This window comes from Coenobita brevimanus, chromosome 58 (assembly GCF_032717465.1).
Source record: "Coenobita brevimanus isolate Jiangsu-jjx chromosome 58, ASM3271746v2, whole genome shotgun sequence".
NCBI classification, from domain to species: Eukaryota; Metazoa; Arthropoda; class Malacostraca; order Decapoda; family Coenobitidae; genus Coenobita; species Coenobita brevimanus.
In genome coordinates this window covers 21,461,108-21,475,753 of record NC_137011.1, presented here as the reverse complement: position 1 = coordinate 21,475,753, position 14,646 = coordinate 21,461,108, and the positions used below count along the sequence as shown (strand labels likewise).

At 43.1% G+C, this 14,646-nt stretch overlaps 1 protein-coding gene across 1 annotated transcript in view; it reads left to right on the top strand.

The window, feature by feature from the left end:
- Positions 1-14,646, top strand: part of LOC145402642 (uncharacterized) — a 168,510-nt gene that overhangs the window by 149,885 nt on the left and 3,979 nt on the right. The gene's annotated exons all lie outside the window — the stretch shown is intronic.

Below are 14,646 nucleotides of genomic sequence, written 5' to 3'. Positions count from 1 at the left end.
CTTGTCTTGCTTTTCTCGTATTTCCCTAACCTTTTGTGTTCCTCTATGTCTTTGCTACAGATTTCCTCTGATACTTCTTTCAGTAAGCTCATTACATTTGCCATCTCCTTTTTGTCTCTTGTGATCTTGTTTTTTACTTCTTCCTCTTCTATACCAGTGATTACTATAGATTTGTTTATCTCTACTGAATCTCTGACTAACTTTGGATTGTTTTGGATTATTCTTTTCACTTCCTTTTTAATGCTTTTTTCCTCCACCCTTGTTTCTAAGTCTTTCTTTACTTTCACCATTTCAGCATATGTGGTTTCCACATCATTTTTGTAGCTTTGCACAGCTTCATTCACCTGTTTTATCTTCTCCTCAATATCACTGCTCTGGTCCATAAGACTGCTTACTTGCCTAAATGTCTCTGTATAATTTTTGAACTCTTCCATAACACTCTCGTGATTGACTACTGTACTTGCCATTTCATTCATTTTCTTCCTATATGTACTCAATTCCACTGTTAGTTCACTGATGGTTGTGTCTTTCTTGTTGGCCTCCCTTCCTAGTTTTTCTATTTCTTCCTTTTGCAAGTGCATTTGCTTCTTTATTTCATCAATTTCATTTTTGAAAGCCATTTCTAGTTTGCGTACACGTTCAACCAGTCTATTGAGAGTCTCCACTTCAACCAGTTCTTGGTAGAAATCATCATTTTGCTTTTTACTTTTATCCCTTTTCTTTTCCAAATTTGTTTTACTGAAGTATGTATCCATTTTGCAATACTAAAAGAACAGAGTATGTACTTACAAATTATGTACACTTTCCCCATGTTGCTGTAGTCTAAACAAACCCAGCTGACTCAACGCATTTTTTTCCTGGTGGTTCTTGTTTGACCTTTTTTTTTTTTTTCCTTTTAATAATGAAAAATCATTTAGTCTAACCTGGTACAGAGCTTGACTCATTCAAAGATACTAATTTAGGTAATGCCACTGGCCGTGTTGGTTCCGTACGGAGCGCCGATGTCGGACGTCTACCTCTGATGACTGATGTGTGTGTGTGTGTGTGTGTGTGTGTGTGTGTTTGTGTGCTCCACTGGTGAAGGTATCAATCAGTATGGTACCGGTCGAAACAATCACCCATGCAAAGCGGCACATCACAAACAGGACACATGTTCCTTGTGTCTTTCCTCCTCCCCGGTTTGAAGCACAAGGCACACCTGAGCCTCTTCTTGTCAGGGATCCTCGCCTGATGGTGGCCCAGAGTGCAATCCAACCTCAAGTCGTCGTTGATGACCTGGGGATGCTTGCTTTAATACCCTCACACTCTGTGGTCCTGTCATGCCGGAGCTGTAGGCCCAGGCACTGGTTCTCCCAACATACCAGCAACTGGAGGTGGTGGTGGTTCTGGCACCCCTGACGGACCTCCTGCAGGTGGTGCTGGTGGTGATGTTGGCACCTGTGATGGCCCTGCTTCTGGTGGTGCTGGTGTGGGGTCTCCCGCAGGCTGTGCTGGTGCTGTTGGTGGCTGGGCCAATCCTGGCGCTGGTGGTTGTGCCTGCTGGGTGCCAGTTGATGCCGGTGCTGGCCGCTGGGTAGGTAGGTCTGGGGCGTGGGGCAGTCCTCTTTGTGAAAATGCAGAAGATCGTAGATGATCTGCTCCACAAATTCCAGGAGAGTTACTTTCGTGCTTCTGTACTTCTTATACAAGGCAAATGCTTTGAAGAGTGCCATGAAGTAGAATGTGATCTTCTTCGTTCACTTGACAGTTCGGCATTGGATGGGGTAGTACTGGACCATCTGATCGAAATGATCCACCCCACCCATATACCAGTTGTACTCCACAATGACAGGCTTGTGAACGACCTTCTCCACATAGGTTGTCCGCCTGTCATTACCCTGAATCTCTCCTTGAACCCTCTTTGGAATGGTGTCCACAGTGTGGAAGGTGGTCACCATGTTCACAATATGCTTGTCCCTCCACAGTAGGACTAACACATTGTCCTTGTGCCTGTGTGCCATGGCCCCCTCGGGCAGGCTCTTAGCCTTGGCGATGGCCTGCAGCTGGCATGGCGCTCCTCTAGGCAGCTGAAGGGTCCCACACTCATAAAATCCTGCAGTGAAGAGTTGTTCGCACAGGGCTACAGAATTGTAATAGTTGTCCATGAACAACTTATAGCCCTGGTCCTTCAACAGTTCCACGAGGCCCAACACGGTGTTCTGGAGGGTACGCTGCACTCCCGTGTAGACCTCCAGGTTCCAAATGTAGCCCAAGGATGACTCAGCCAGCATGTACATGTTGATGGCATACTTGTTGGACTTCTGGGGGTTGTACATGCGGAAGGACATCCAGCCCTTCCACCCCAGAGAGCCCTCATCCAGACTGAGCTGCTCCTCGGGTAGGAACCACTGAAGGAGGTGTTCCATGACCGTGCAAACGCGGATGAGTTGATATTGGTTGTCCTGGGGAACGGCAAGTGTGTTGAAGGAGTGGAAGTGCTTCAGGATGGCGTTGAAGCGCCTTCCACTCATCGCCTGCCGGACCCTAGGTTAGTTATGCAGCTCGGAGCTCCTCCAGTAGTGCCTGATGGTCGGCATGTGCACGACCCCCATGAAATGGTATAGCCCCAGGAACTTGGCCATCTCCTCTTCATTTCAGGAGAACCAGGTATCCAGCTGAGTCCCCAGGAATGTGGCATACTGGTTGGTCTCCACAGTGAGGTATGACAACAACCCCTGCGTGAAGAAGAGCTGGAAAAACTGCAGGGGAGTTGTTGGAATATCCACCTTTATCCCCGGGGAGCCAATGAACAGCCCGTGGTTCAGTGTGAATGGGCCACTGCTCCACCCAGGATCCTCTTCAGCGGCGGTGGCGCGGTGGCAGCACGTCAGCCAGTTGACACCATTTGGCCTGCCTCCAACCCCTTGGACGTTCCCCATGTCCAGGCGGCGTACCATGACACCCTCGTCTAGGAGGGGACGCCTCGGACTAGGATGAGGACAAGACAGAGGGCTCTGGGGACACCAGCCTCCTCGGCCTGGCTAGTGAGGATGTTACCGTAGCATCCTGCATGGCAGAAGCGGGTGAAGGGGCCATCACAACGAACGATAGCCCGGCTTCCAGTGACACTGGCTCGCCAAGGGGGACAGAGAGGCCTGGAGATTAGGAGGCAACGAAGAGAGCAGTGGGACCGGCAGGTCCTAAAGGTGGGGAGGGTTGTCCAGTGAAGCCGGCTGATGATGGTGGTGTGGTCTTCCTCAGAGGAAGGTGGCAGGGCAGCTTCACTTGCTGACCGGATGGCGTCAGCTCAACCTCCTCCACCCCAGAACAGTCGCTCTCAAAATCATTCTCCGAATCTACCTCCTCTAGGATCTGACGCCATTCATGTGGTGCCAACCCGCGTCTCGTTTTTGCAAGACTGAAGCCATCTGGAGAATAAATTGCTGTGTGAGGGATTGTGGACCCTGCGGCAGTCCAGTGCTATGGTAGGAGTGTGAGCTGAAACAAATGAGTCAAGATATGTTATTCACAGCCAGCCAAGAACTTGGCTCAACACTGGCACAATGCAAGGGTTCATGATATACGTGTATGTCCTTGGAAAACATAGTCTCCTACACCTGACTTAGCACACAGGTAGGGGCCAGTAGCATGTTGTTACCCCTTTCATTTTCTTTGGACATTACACATAACCAAATCTGTCATTTTTATGAGATACACAATACATTTCACCAGTAACATGTAAATGGAAGTGTTCTGTAGGCCGTTACCTGTGCACTAAGGTGTAGCAGATGGTGTTTCCCTTATGAGAACACGCTGCAGTAAGTCAGTCTTTCACTGTCTTTACACATAAAACATAGCCAAATATATCAGTACATGGCAAACACAGTAAATTTCACCAAGGAAAAAAACATATATATGTAAATGCACATGTTCCAAACCTCGTGTTGCATTATGCTACCTATGTGCTAGCTCAGGTGTACGACACACACTCTTCCTTACGAGGACGTGGCTCACTTTTTCACTGTCTTTTCACATAAAACATAGCCAAATATATCAGTACATGGGAAACACATTAGATTTCACCAAGAAAAAAAATATATATATATATATATATATATATATATATATATATATATATATATATATATATATATGCATGTGTACCAAACCTTACGTTGCATTTCGCTACCTTTGTGCTAGCTCAGGTGTACGACACACACTCTTCCTTACGAGGACGTGGCTCACTTTTTCACTGTCTTTTCACATAAAACATAGCCAAATATATCAGTACATGGGAAACACAGTAGATTTCACCAAGAAAAAAAATACATATGTAAATGCAAGTGTTCCAAACCTCGCATTGCATTTCGCTACCTTTGTCCTAGCTCAGGTGTAGGACACACACTCTTCCTAACGAGCACGTGGCTCACTTTTTCAGTGTCTTTTCACATAAAACACCCAAATTTATCAATATATGAGATAAACAGTATATTACACAACAACAAGAACAAGTACGTGGCCCTTACCTGTCTGCTAAGGTGTAGCAGATGTTGTTTCCTTTACCAGAAGACGCTGCAGTGTTTACGATTTTATTTCACAATACACATAATTAAATCCATCATTTTATGAAACATACATTATATTTCACCACAATAGTACCTGATCGTGATCTGTATGTCACATCTGCGATACCTAAGGTATCGCAGATGATATTTTCCAACAAGCACATGGTGCAGTGTTTACGTTCATCCACACAAGCATACGATAAACATATCAATAACACTCATGCTTTATTTCACACAGAAAGCATATGGAATAAATATAACAATATGATAAAACCAAATATCTCTATAAACCTCCTGTATTTTATCTCCTCCTGACAATGGTGTGCCGTGGCCAGGCGTACGTGACTCCTGCCCAGCCAATATTACATCACGTACACTCGCTGAACTATACTCCTATCTATTGACAGTAACACTATCCACCAGATATCAGCATAAAACAAGGACTTCATCAACACCTTGGCAAATATTCCCTTCAAGACAACGCCGTGTCGTCAGGTGGTTTCTCACCTCCCTCAGCTAAACCTTTCACCATGTTCATCCTCACTGGGCATTGCACACTATATTCACCTGATTCACTGTCACTATTATTCAATGGTTGAATACTCATATTGGGTGCAGGGTAGAGGGAGTGTAGTTGTTGGGAACCGCCGATAAACAGGATAGGCCTACCACAATCTTTGTTGGGCCAACGGCAGAATAACGGCCACGAATGTTTCACAAAAACCTAATTCCCTATTGAAAACACCAAATCTAATCACAGTAGTGCCCAAAAAGTAAACACAAGCACTATTGGTATAGCGGAATATGACGTGCATCCCGGGACGGGGTAAATATAGTAAGATTTAAATGCCCAGCCACTCGCTACCTTTTCCCTCAATAGCTGATGTGGAACTAATCAACCTGGCTGGGCTGCCGAGCATCTCGGGCCCCAAGGTTGCCAAGTCATTGCTTTCGACGAGATGTGCGGGAACTATGACATGTCCAAAAATGATGCTGATCGCCAAAAACTTTTTCTTTGACGTATGTTTTCATGCTTTTTTGACGACAAACACGTCTTCACGTATAGTCACAGAAACTTCCAAATGATGACAAGTGCGTCATCGTGGGCGAAAGGGTTAACAGTCATATTAACTTTAGCTGGTGGCAGCAGTTGCTGAGAAGCACCTAAAAAAACAAACGTCTTTGTATAGACGCCCCCAACCAAAGGATTGAAACACAAATATAGTTACACTGCATTATGTAAGGTTTTAACATAATCCATATATAGACTCTATGACATGTTAGGTTCTAATATAATCTGTATATAGACTGCCACAATGTGGAACAGTTGCTATATTTCATTAACATACCAAAAAGGGTGTTGCAAGCATCTGGTTGGTGGAGTAGTATGAGTAGATTGTAGGCTTCTTTACTATTCACTGTAAAATGACCAAACCTAAAAAGATATACATCTCCCAAACATTAGTTTCTTTCACATCAGATCTCTACTCTTTCTTATATTTTCCCTTTCCTTCTATTTTCTTCACAGGCCTTGGCAAGTTATTTGTACAGTACATTTCTCTCACTATATGTTTAATTATATCCCTGTCTACAAGAGATATTAAAATCTCCAGTGGGTTTTGAGGATTTTGCAAAACTACTTTGACTTCTGTGTCTCCAGTAAATGGCAATCGTTCTCTACTGACTGGGGAATGACTTAACCGCCCAACTGGAGCACTGTCATCATTGCCATCCACTTCTAGACTTGACAGATTATCATCTTGCTCCTCTGCAATCTCAATTTGTGGTTCATCACCACTATCACTGTCATCACCATCATTATCTGATGTAGAATCAGGAGTAATATGATTAGTGTAATCATCATCCAAATCCTGATCTGGAATAAGTTTTATCTCATCATCACTAATGCTCCATCTTGTGTGGGACATGATTATGTCTAGAATATCCAAATATCAAAAGAAAATTATAAGTTAAGGTCTGCAGGAGAAACAAAGGATTGTTGTATCCCCTCGACTATATAATCATAGTCTCTGCTATGATTCACAGGGGAAAATATGGGGGGAAGCGTCTACATATAGCCTCCCTGCAATTTTCAGTAGATTTTGCACAGTAGATTTTTCTGCCACCAGGAAAGGGTTAAGCACAAATTATTTTCCGGATTTCAGATAATTAGGTGTTCACGAATCCATGTGGTGATAAAAATTATAATATTTACTATATATGTGTCGATTCAGTAAATGACAAACAGCTTTGCAACCGAAGGAAATTCCCGATGTCAGAGGGTACTCCTGACGGGCTGCTCGCCACCACATCATCCTGCTTTTCATGTCTCTTGGAACAGTGAAGAATCTTTTTCTGGTGTGATTCTACCTGTGTTCTTGGCTCTTGCACAGTGGAACAAAGCACCAATGGTTGTTATTTGCTTCTTTGGCCATGCCAAAGCAAAGTTTAGCTAATCAGCAGAACCACAATGACACAACTTAGGTGGGGATCACAGTTTTGTTTTGTCCCCAGGCTTGGTGAATTATAATGCCATGGCCACTTGAGGTTGGCGCTGCCATCAACCTCTTTCTGTGCACCTTTGAAGGCTTGAATCTCCACATTTTTACCAGTCCATTGAGGCATCTGGCACTAGATAGACTATCCAACTACCAAGCTTGTTGAATGAAATCTTAAATCTTGCTGCAGTGAGCAGGCGTAAGTGCTGCTTTGAGCCTTCAGCCTACTAGCGGTGAGACTACTAGCAGCCAGATCTAGCAGCAGTCAGACTAAATGCACTCCTCCCGTCCCCCCATTCCCCCTTCGGGAGTGGTGGATGGAAAGGGCGCGAAAAAGAATGGCAAAGCCACCTCATCCCCCACCTCTCATAGACCTTCTATTGCCAGAGCCCAAGCCCGAAAGTGTGGTGGCCCTTTTAGGATGGGGGATGAGGATGGTGTGAAGGAGGATGGCAGAACTACCTAGTTCCCCACCTCAATCGAGATCCTCATGGGCTAGAGCCCACCCAGAAATGCTCGTGTCCTATAATGGAATGTTACAGCCTGCACATGATGAAAAAATAAGTGAATAAATAATTACGTATATGTCCCTCTATCTATCTATTTACCCCTATATGCTATATATATATATATATATATATATATATATATATATATATATATATATATATATATATATATATATATATATATAATATCCATTATTCAATCTATGTTTGATATATATATATATATATATATATATATATATATATATATATATATATATATATATATATATACACCCCCTGGGGGTAGGTGGGTTTTTCAAGAATACTCCCCCAGTATCCCTGCTTGTCATAAAAGGCGACTAAAAGGGTTGGCTGAGGGTTAGTGCCCCTCCCCGGAAAACAACTAAGAACACAAACCATAAGCCTCGGACAAGGACTGACCAAACGATGACGACCAAGGACCAGACAAAGGACATGGTTATCGGAACGTGGAATGCAAGGGGAGCGAATGATGAGGTGAAAGAGAGAGAGAGATTGTCCAGGTGCTTGAGGGTGCGAAAGTGGATGTATGTGGAATAACTTAAACAAAATGGAGAGGAGAAAGTGTGAGAGAATGGGAGTATGGATGGGGTATATGTGCAGGAGTAGGTGAGAATGAGAGGGCAAAGGAAGGAGTATGTATAGTTGTGAGTAAAAGATGGAAGAGGAGCATAAGACAGTATGGATCAATTGGGTCAAGGATTGTGTGGGTAAAGTTGAAAGTTGGAATACAAATGTGGGCGATTGTGTGTGTGTATGCGCCAACGCAAGATCGTGCTAGAAGAGTGAGAAGAGTTCTGGACAAATGTAGAAGTGTGCATGGAAAAGTTTGGAAGGAATGAGAGAGTGTTTTTGATTGGTGATATGAATGGTAAAATTGGGAATGTGAAGGTGGATGGAATAGTTGGTGAGTGGGATGTGCCTGCTGAGATAGATGAGAATGGGAGTGCGTTAGTGGACATTTGTGCTGGGAGGGGGTTGGTGATAGCCAATACCCTCTTCAGGCATAAAATGATCCACAGGTATACATGGCGAGTGACGAGAAGGGTGGGTGGTGAACTGAATGAAAGGAAGGCAATGATTGATTATGTGTGTGTGGAGGAAAGGATGCGAAGATGTGTAATGGATGCAAGAGTTTATAGAGGTTGGGGGAGTGGGCTTTCTGACCACTACTTGGTGGTGGCCAGAATTAGAATTCAAATAAGATGGAGGAATAGAAGAAGGGAAAGACGAGAGGAAGGAGTAGTTGCAAGGAGAGTGGAAAGGTTACAAGAGGATGAGAAAAAGGCAGAGTATAAGAGAGAAGTGGAGGAACGATTGGGCAAATATGAATTGGAGCAGATGGGAGACGTGGAAGGCGTGTGTAGGATATTTACAGAAGAAATATGTGCAGCATGTGATGTGGTGTGTGGAAGGAAGAGAAGACAGAGGGGGGTGCAAGGAACAGCGTGGTGGACTGAAGAGGTGAAACAGGCTGTGGCACAAAAGAAGAAAGCATACAATGAATGGGTGAGAAATAGGGACGTGGAAGAAGTTCAGAGGCGGAAGAGTTATATGTAGAAAGAAAGAGAAAGGTGAAAAGATTAGTAAGAGAAGAATTTGAGTGTAAAGTGGAGGGACTGTAAGAAAATGTTCTAAAAAGAGGTGAAAAGAGTAAGACAGGGTGGAAGTGAAGTTAGCAGGGGAGTGAAAGATAAAAATGGTAGATTACTAGTGGAGAAGGGAGAAAAAGTGAGCAGATGGAGAGAACACTTTAAGGAATTGTTGAACGTAGAGGATGGAAGTAATGCGAGTATAAGTGGCTGGGGGATGGCTGGGAGAAGGAGGGAGGTGAGAAGACAGGAAGAAATCAGTAGGATAGAAGTTGTAGAAGCAATGAAGAAAGTTAAATCGGGGAAAGCCCCAGGAATTGAAGGAGTGTGTGGTGAATTGCTGAAGCATGAGGGAGAGATAGTAGTAGAATGGATGTGGAAGATGTGCAGATTGGCCTGGGAGGAAGGTGGAGTCCCGGAGGATTGGAAGTCAGGTATAATTATTCCCTTGTACAAAGGAAAAGGGAAAAAGAAGTGTGTGGTAATCATAGGGGCATTTGTCTTCTTAGTATAATATGAAAAGTGTATGGTACGATACTTATTGACAGAGTTAGAGAAAGAACAGAGAAATTAGTTGGAGAAGAACAGGGAGGCTTTAGGAAGGGAAGAGGTTGTGTAGATCAGATTTTCATTCTTAGATCTTTAGTGGAAAAGTTTCTAGAGAAGGGAAAGAAGTTGTATGCGGTTTTCATGGATTTGGAGAAAGCATATGACAGGGTGGATAGACAATGATTGTGGAAAGTGTTAAGAATATATGGAGTAGATGGGAAGTTGTTGCATGCTGTGAAGAGTATGTACGATGGTGCGAAGGCTGCAGTGCGTGTGGATGGTGAACTAAGTGAATTTTTCTCTTTGAAAGTTGGGTTGAAACAGGGATGTGTCATGTCTCCACGGTTGTTCAATCTGTACATGGATGGGAGTAATAAAACAGGTACAAGGTAGGGTAGTGGATGTTGGAGTGGCCCTGGTGAGAGAGGATAGTGTTTGGAAACTCCCTGTACTGTTGTTTGCAGATGATACTGTGTTGTTGAATGCAGACGAAGGGGAGCTGCAAGGCTTGGTGGATGAGTTTGGGAGAGTGTGTAAGAAACGGAATCTAAAGGTGAATGTAGGGAAGAGTAAAGTGATGGTCTTTGAGAGAGGTGAAATCAGTGAATGTACAGCGAGGTTGGATGGTGAGGAATTGGAAAATGTGAGTACGTTTAAGTACTTGGGTAGTGTGATGAGTAAGGATGGAGGTTTGGAGGGTGAAGTGCTTGAAAGGGTACAGCAGGGAAGAAAGGTTGCTGGTTCTTTGAAAGCAGTGATAAGAAACATGGAAGTGTGCATGGAAGTGAAAAAGTTACTACATGACAATACTGTGATACCAACTCTAACGTACGGAAGTGAAGCTTGGACGTTGTTGGAAGGACACAAGTCAAGAGTGAGAGCAGTGGAAATGAGTTATTTAAGAGGAGCCTGTGGAGTCACATGGAGAGACAGGCTGACGAATGAGGATATAAAGGAGCATTGTGGTGTTGATGTGGATGTGATAGGAAGCGTTATGAGGAACACACTGAGGTGGTTTGGCCATGTGGAGAGGATGGAGGGTGAAAGACTGACGAAGAGAGTGTATGTGAGTGAGGTGGAGGGGGTAAGAGGGAGGGGGAGGCCGAGGATGAGATGGAGGGATGGGGTGGAGAGGTATATGAGAGGGGGGTGTGAGTGGGGAGCAGGGCAGTGAAATGGCGGGGGACAGGGCGACTTGGAGGCGATTCGGTTATGGCCACCCCAAACGGGATTGAGGCGTCTGGCAATATATATATATATATATATATATATATATATATATATATCTATATATATATATATATATATATATATATATATAGTATATATTGTATGAACTAAATTGTCAAAATAGTACCAAATATATCTGTTTAGTCTATCGTTCCCCCAGTGCTTCTTCGGAATCCAGTGTATTTGACTCCATACCCACGCTGTTCAGTAACCTTAACTTTGCCCTTAGCACCGAAATTGCCATTTTGGGTGATTTTTACATACATAATGTTGAATGGTTATCACATTCTGCGAGGACTGGCGATGCTGGTCTAGAGTGCGAGCTGTTTGCAGAATCATTTAATCTCATGCAAGTGGTAAAGCAACCAACCAGAATACCAGATAATCCTGACCATAATGCCCATCTCTTGAATCTATTCCAGACAAATAATCCAGATCACTTGGATCCTCTGACCATAATCTCATCAAAGCCTCATTAGTTAGCCCCCCCAAACCTCCCCGTTCTGAACCTGTCAGGGTGACCCGATGGAACTTTGATTGGGCAAGCTGGTATGGACTTAGAAATTATCTTGCTGACATTCCATGGCAGTCTTTATGCCAATTCTACCCAGTCCCACATTTGCGACTTAAAACTAGCTGGTATAGATTTATTCATACCACGTCAACAGTTCACTAAAAGATCTAACTCTCCAAAATGGTTTGATAGCAACTGTGCCAAAGCAACAGCCGAAAAGTCTTTAGCATATAACTCTTACTTAAAATAAAAAAAACATTTGAATCGCTCTCCTAATTTAAAATTGCTAGAAACCATGCAAAAGCTGTAATAAATCTTGCTAAATTAAACTGTCTTCAAAATCAAGCATCAAAACTACTTAACAACCCTAATGACAATAGAATATTGTGGTCAACTCTCAATTCTTTCAGTAATAACTTTAACAAATCATCATCCATTCCCCCACTAAAGTCTTCAGATGGCAACAATATAAATGACCTGCGTGGGGAAGCAGATATTTTTGCCAGCACATTTGCCAGAAATTCTACCATAGAGGAAGCCAGCCAGAACGTCCCAGTACTAGAACCTGACTCTCCCGAAATTGTACCACTTAAAACACAGACAAGATACGTGAAATCCATCCTAGACAATTTACCTACCAAGAAAGCTCCAGGCCCAGATGGAATTCCACAAATTGTTTTGAAAAAGTGTTCCCTAGAACTTGCCTCTGTTCTTGTTGAATTATTCATACTATGTATACGTACTTCTTCATTCCATAATTCATGGAAAGAAGCCAATATCCACCCAATTTCAAAGAAAGGAAGTTCCTCTGACCCTTCTGATTACAGACCAATAGCTGTCACATCTTTTCTTGGTAAGGTATTTGAAACTGTAATTAATAAGCACATAGTTAAACATCTTGAATCCAACAACTTAATTAGTGATAGACAATATGGTTTTGCCAAGAAAAATCTACTATTGACATACTCAGTCTCCTCACTCTTACCATCCATCAATCAATCGATCTACATGGAGAAACTCATGCAGTAGCCCTTGATATTTCTAAAGCTTTCGACAGAGTATGGCACAGTTCTCTGTTTTCCAAACTCCCTTGCTATGGACTAAAATCTTATGTTCCTTTAATTTCCTCATATCTCAGCAACATAAAAATAAGAGTAAAAGTAGATGATGTATATTCCAATCTCCACTCAATTAACACCGGCTTGCCACTGGGATCAGTTTTGGCGCCAACGCTGTTCCTGGTTCATATTAATGATCTCTTATCTGTCACCCAAAATCCCATCCATTCGTATGCATATGACTCAACACTTCATAGTTCATTCACACTCAGACACCCCTTTACAAAGTCTGATATCTCTAACTCTCAACTCAGTACAGCCATCTCCATAAATCAAGACTTATCTACGATTAGTGACTGGGGACAAAACAACCTTGTCTCATTTATTGCTAGTAAAACTAAATATATACAGTTTACTAATAGACAGGTATTGCCAGATTCGTATATTACCTTGAATGCTATAAATATTCCCATCGCCAAAAGTATTGAAATTCTTGGTGTCTCACTTAACAATGCCCTCATCTGGACCTCTCATGTCAGATCACTTGCTAAAAAGTGCCTCAAAGAAACTTGTAATATTGTACAGAGTCTGTAACTTCTTCACTGACGAGCAGTTAGCTAATTTTCTTGTTAGAAGGAAGGAACCAAAGGCCAGGAGCCCGAAAACCGTTCCAAGAAAAAAACAAAAATAATACAAAAGAGAGCCAAATTCAAGATCCGTTCATTTCGAGATGCCTGGATACACTGCATTAGATAGACTGGAGATCATAGGAAGTAGGAAATACAGACAGAGACAGTTCCAGAGTTGACCTGTTGCATAAATGAAGGACTGAGATCAACGGCTAACTCTTGCATTAGAGAGTTGGACAGAAAAGGGATGGGAGTTTGTTGCTAGACGGGTGCTATGCGCCCGTCGTAGAGGTGGAGGGAAGCAAGTAGACAGTTCAGAGGAGCAGTGACCATTGAAGTAGCAATAGAAAAGAGATAAAGATGCTACAGTGTGGTGAAGAGTCAGAGGTTGAAGGGAGCTAGTAAGAGGAGGAGATTTAATTGATGAGACAAAAAGCCTTTGACTCCACCTTATTAAGAAGAGCTGTATGTGGGGAGCCGCCCCACACATGAGAGTTGTACTCCAAACAGGGGCAAAAAAAAACCATGTATAGAATCAACAACTGTGCAGGGGTAAAGAAGGTATGGAGTCGGCTTAGCACACCGAATCTCTTGGAAGCAGATTTTACAAGAGACGCAATATGACTTTTCCAAGATAAGTCCCGAGTGAATGAAACCCCAAGCATGTTTAAGGATCATACAGGATTGAGCTAAATGTTATTAAACTTTAGAGGGTACTCCTGTGGAAGACTGTGTCGGGCTGATATGTGTAAAAACTGAGTTTTTGATGCATTAACCCGTTGGCTGGGGTATTTAATTGAAAGGGACCCTTTGCCTGTGCGGCTATCTCGCCAAAACTCAGCTCTCGCAAAACAACATGAAATATATATCAGTGTACTCGCCATATATCTGTGTATCCTCTGGTAATCATTATTTTTTCTAAAACGCCGTGGTAATGGCGAAGTTGTGAACATAAGTTAGAGAAGTTGGTGACATGAAGCATCCTACATTTACCGAGTGTGAGGGAAAATGGAGCATCAGAGCGGACCCTAAAATAAAGTGAATACACCGATACAAATGTAAACCACATCGGGAAATGGGTGTACTGATACAGTACGTGGCTGATGTGGACCGTGGAATATAAGAACAATATGTGGATATGGATATGGCATGGATATGAGTGATAGGGTGATGTTCTAATCACACCGACATAACTGTACGCCTGATAATAGCTCGCTAAAATGCTCTGGTATGTTCACAAGTTAGCCAGATAGTGACACTAATAATTTGTCGTGTGTGTGTGTTGTGTGTGTGTGTGTGTGTGTGTGTGTGTGTGTGTGTGTGTCCTGACCAGCCTCTAAAATGTGTAAGTCAGTGCAAACACAAACCTTTGGGGGAAAAGGAGAGTGCTGATGAAAAAGCTCATGTGTACTGTGAAAAACAAGAAAAAAGCCCACTGGCTACACCACGCCCCTCATGCAAGACGCCCATGCTCTCTCTCACACACACACACACACACACAC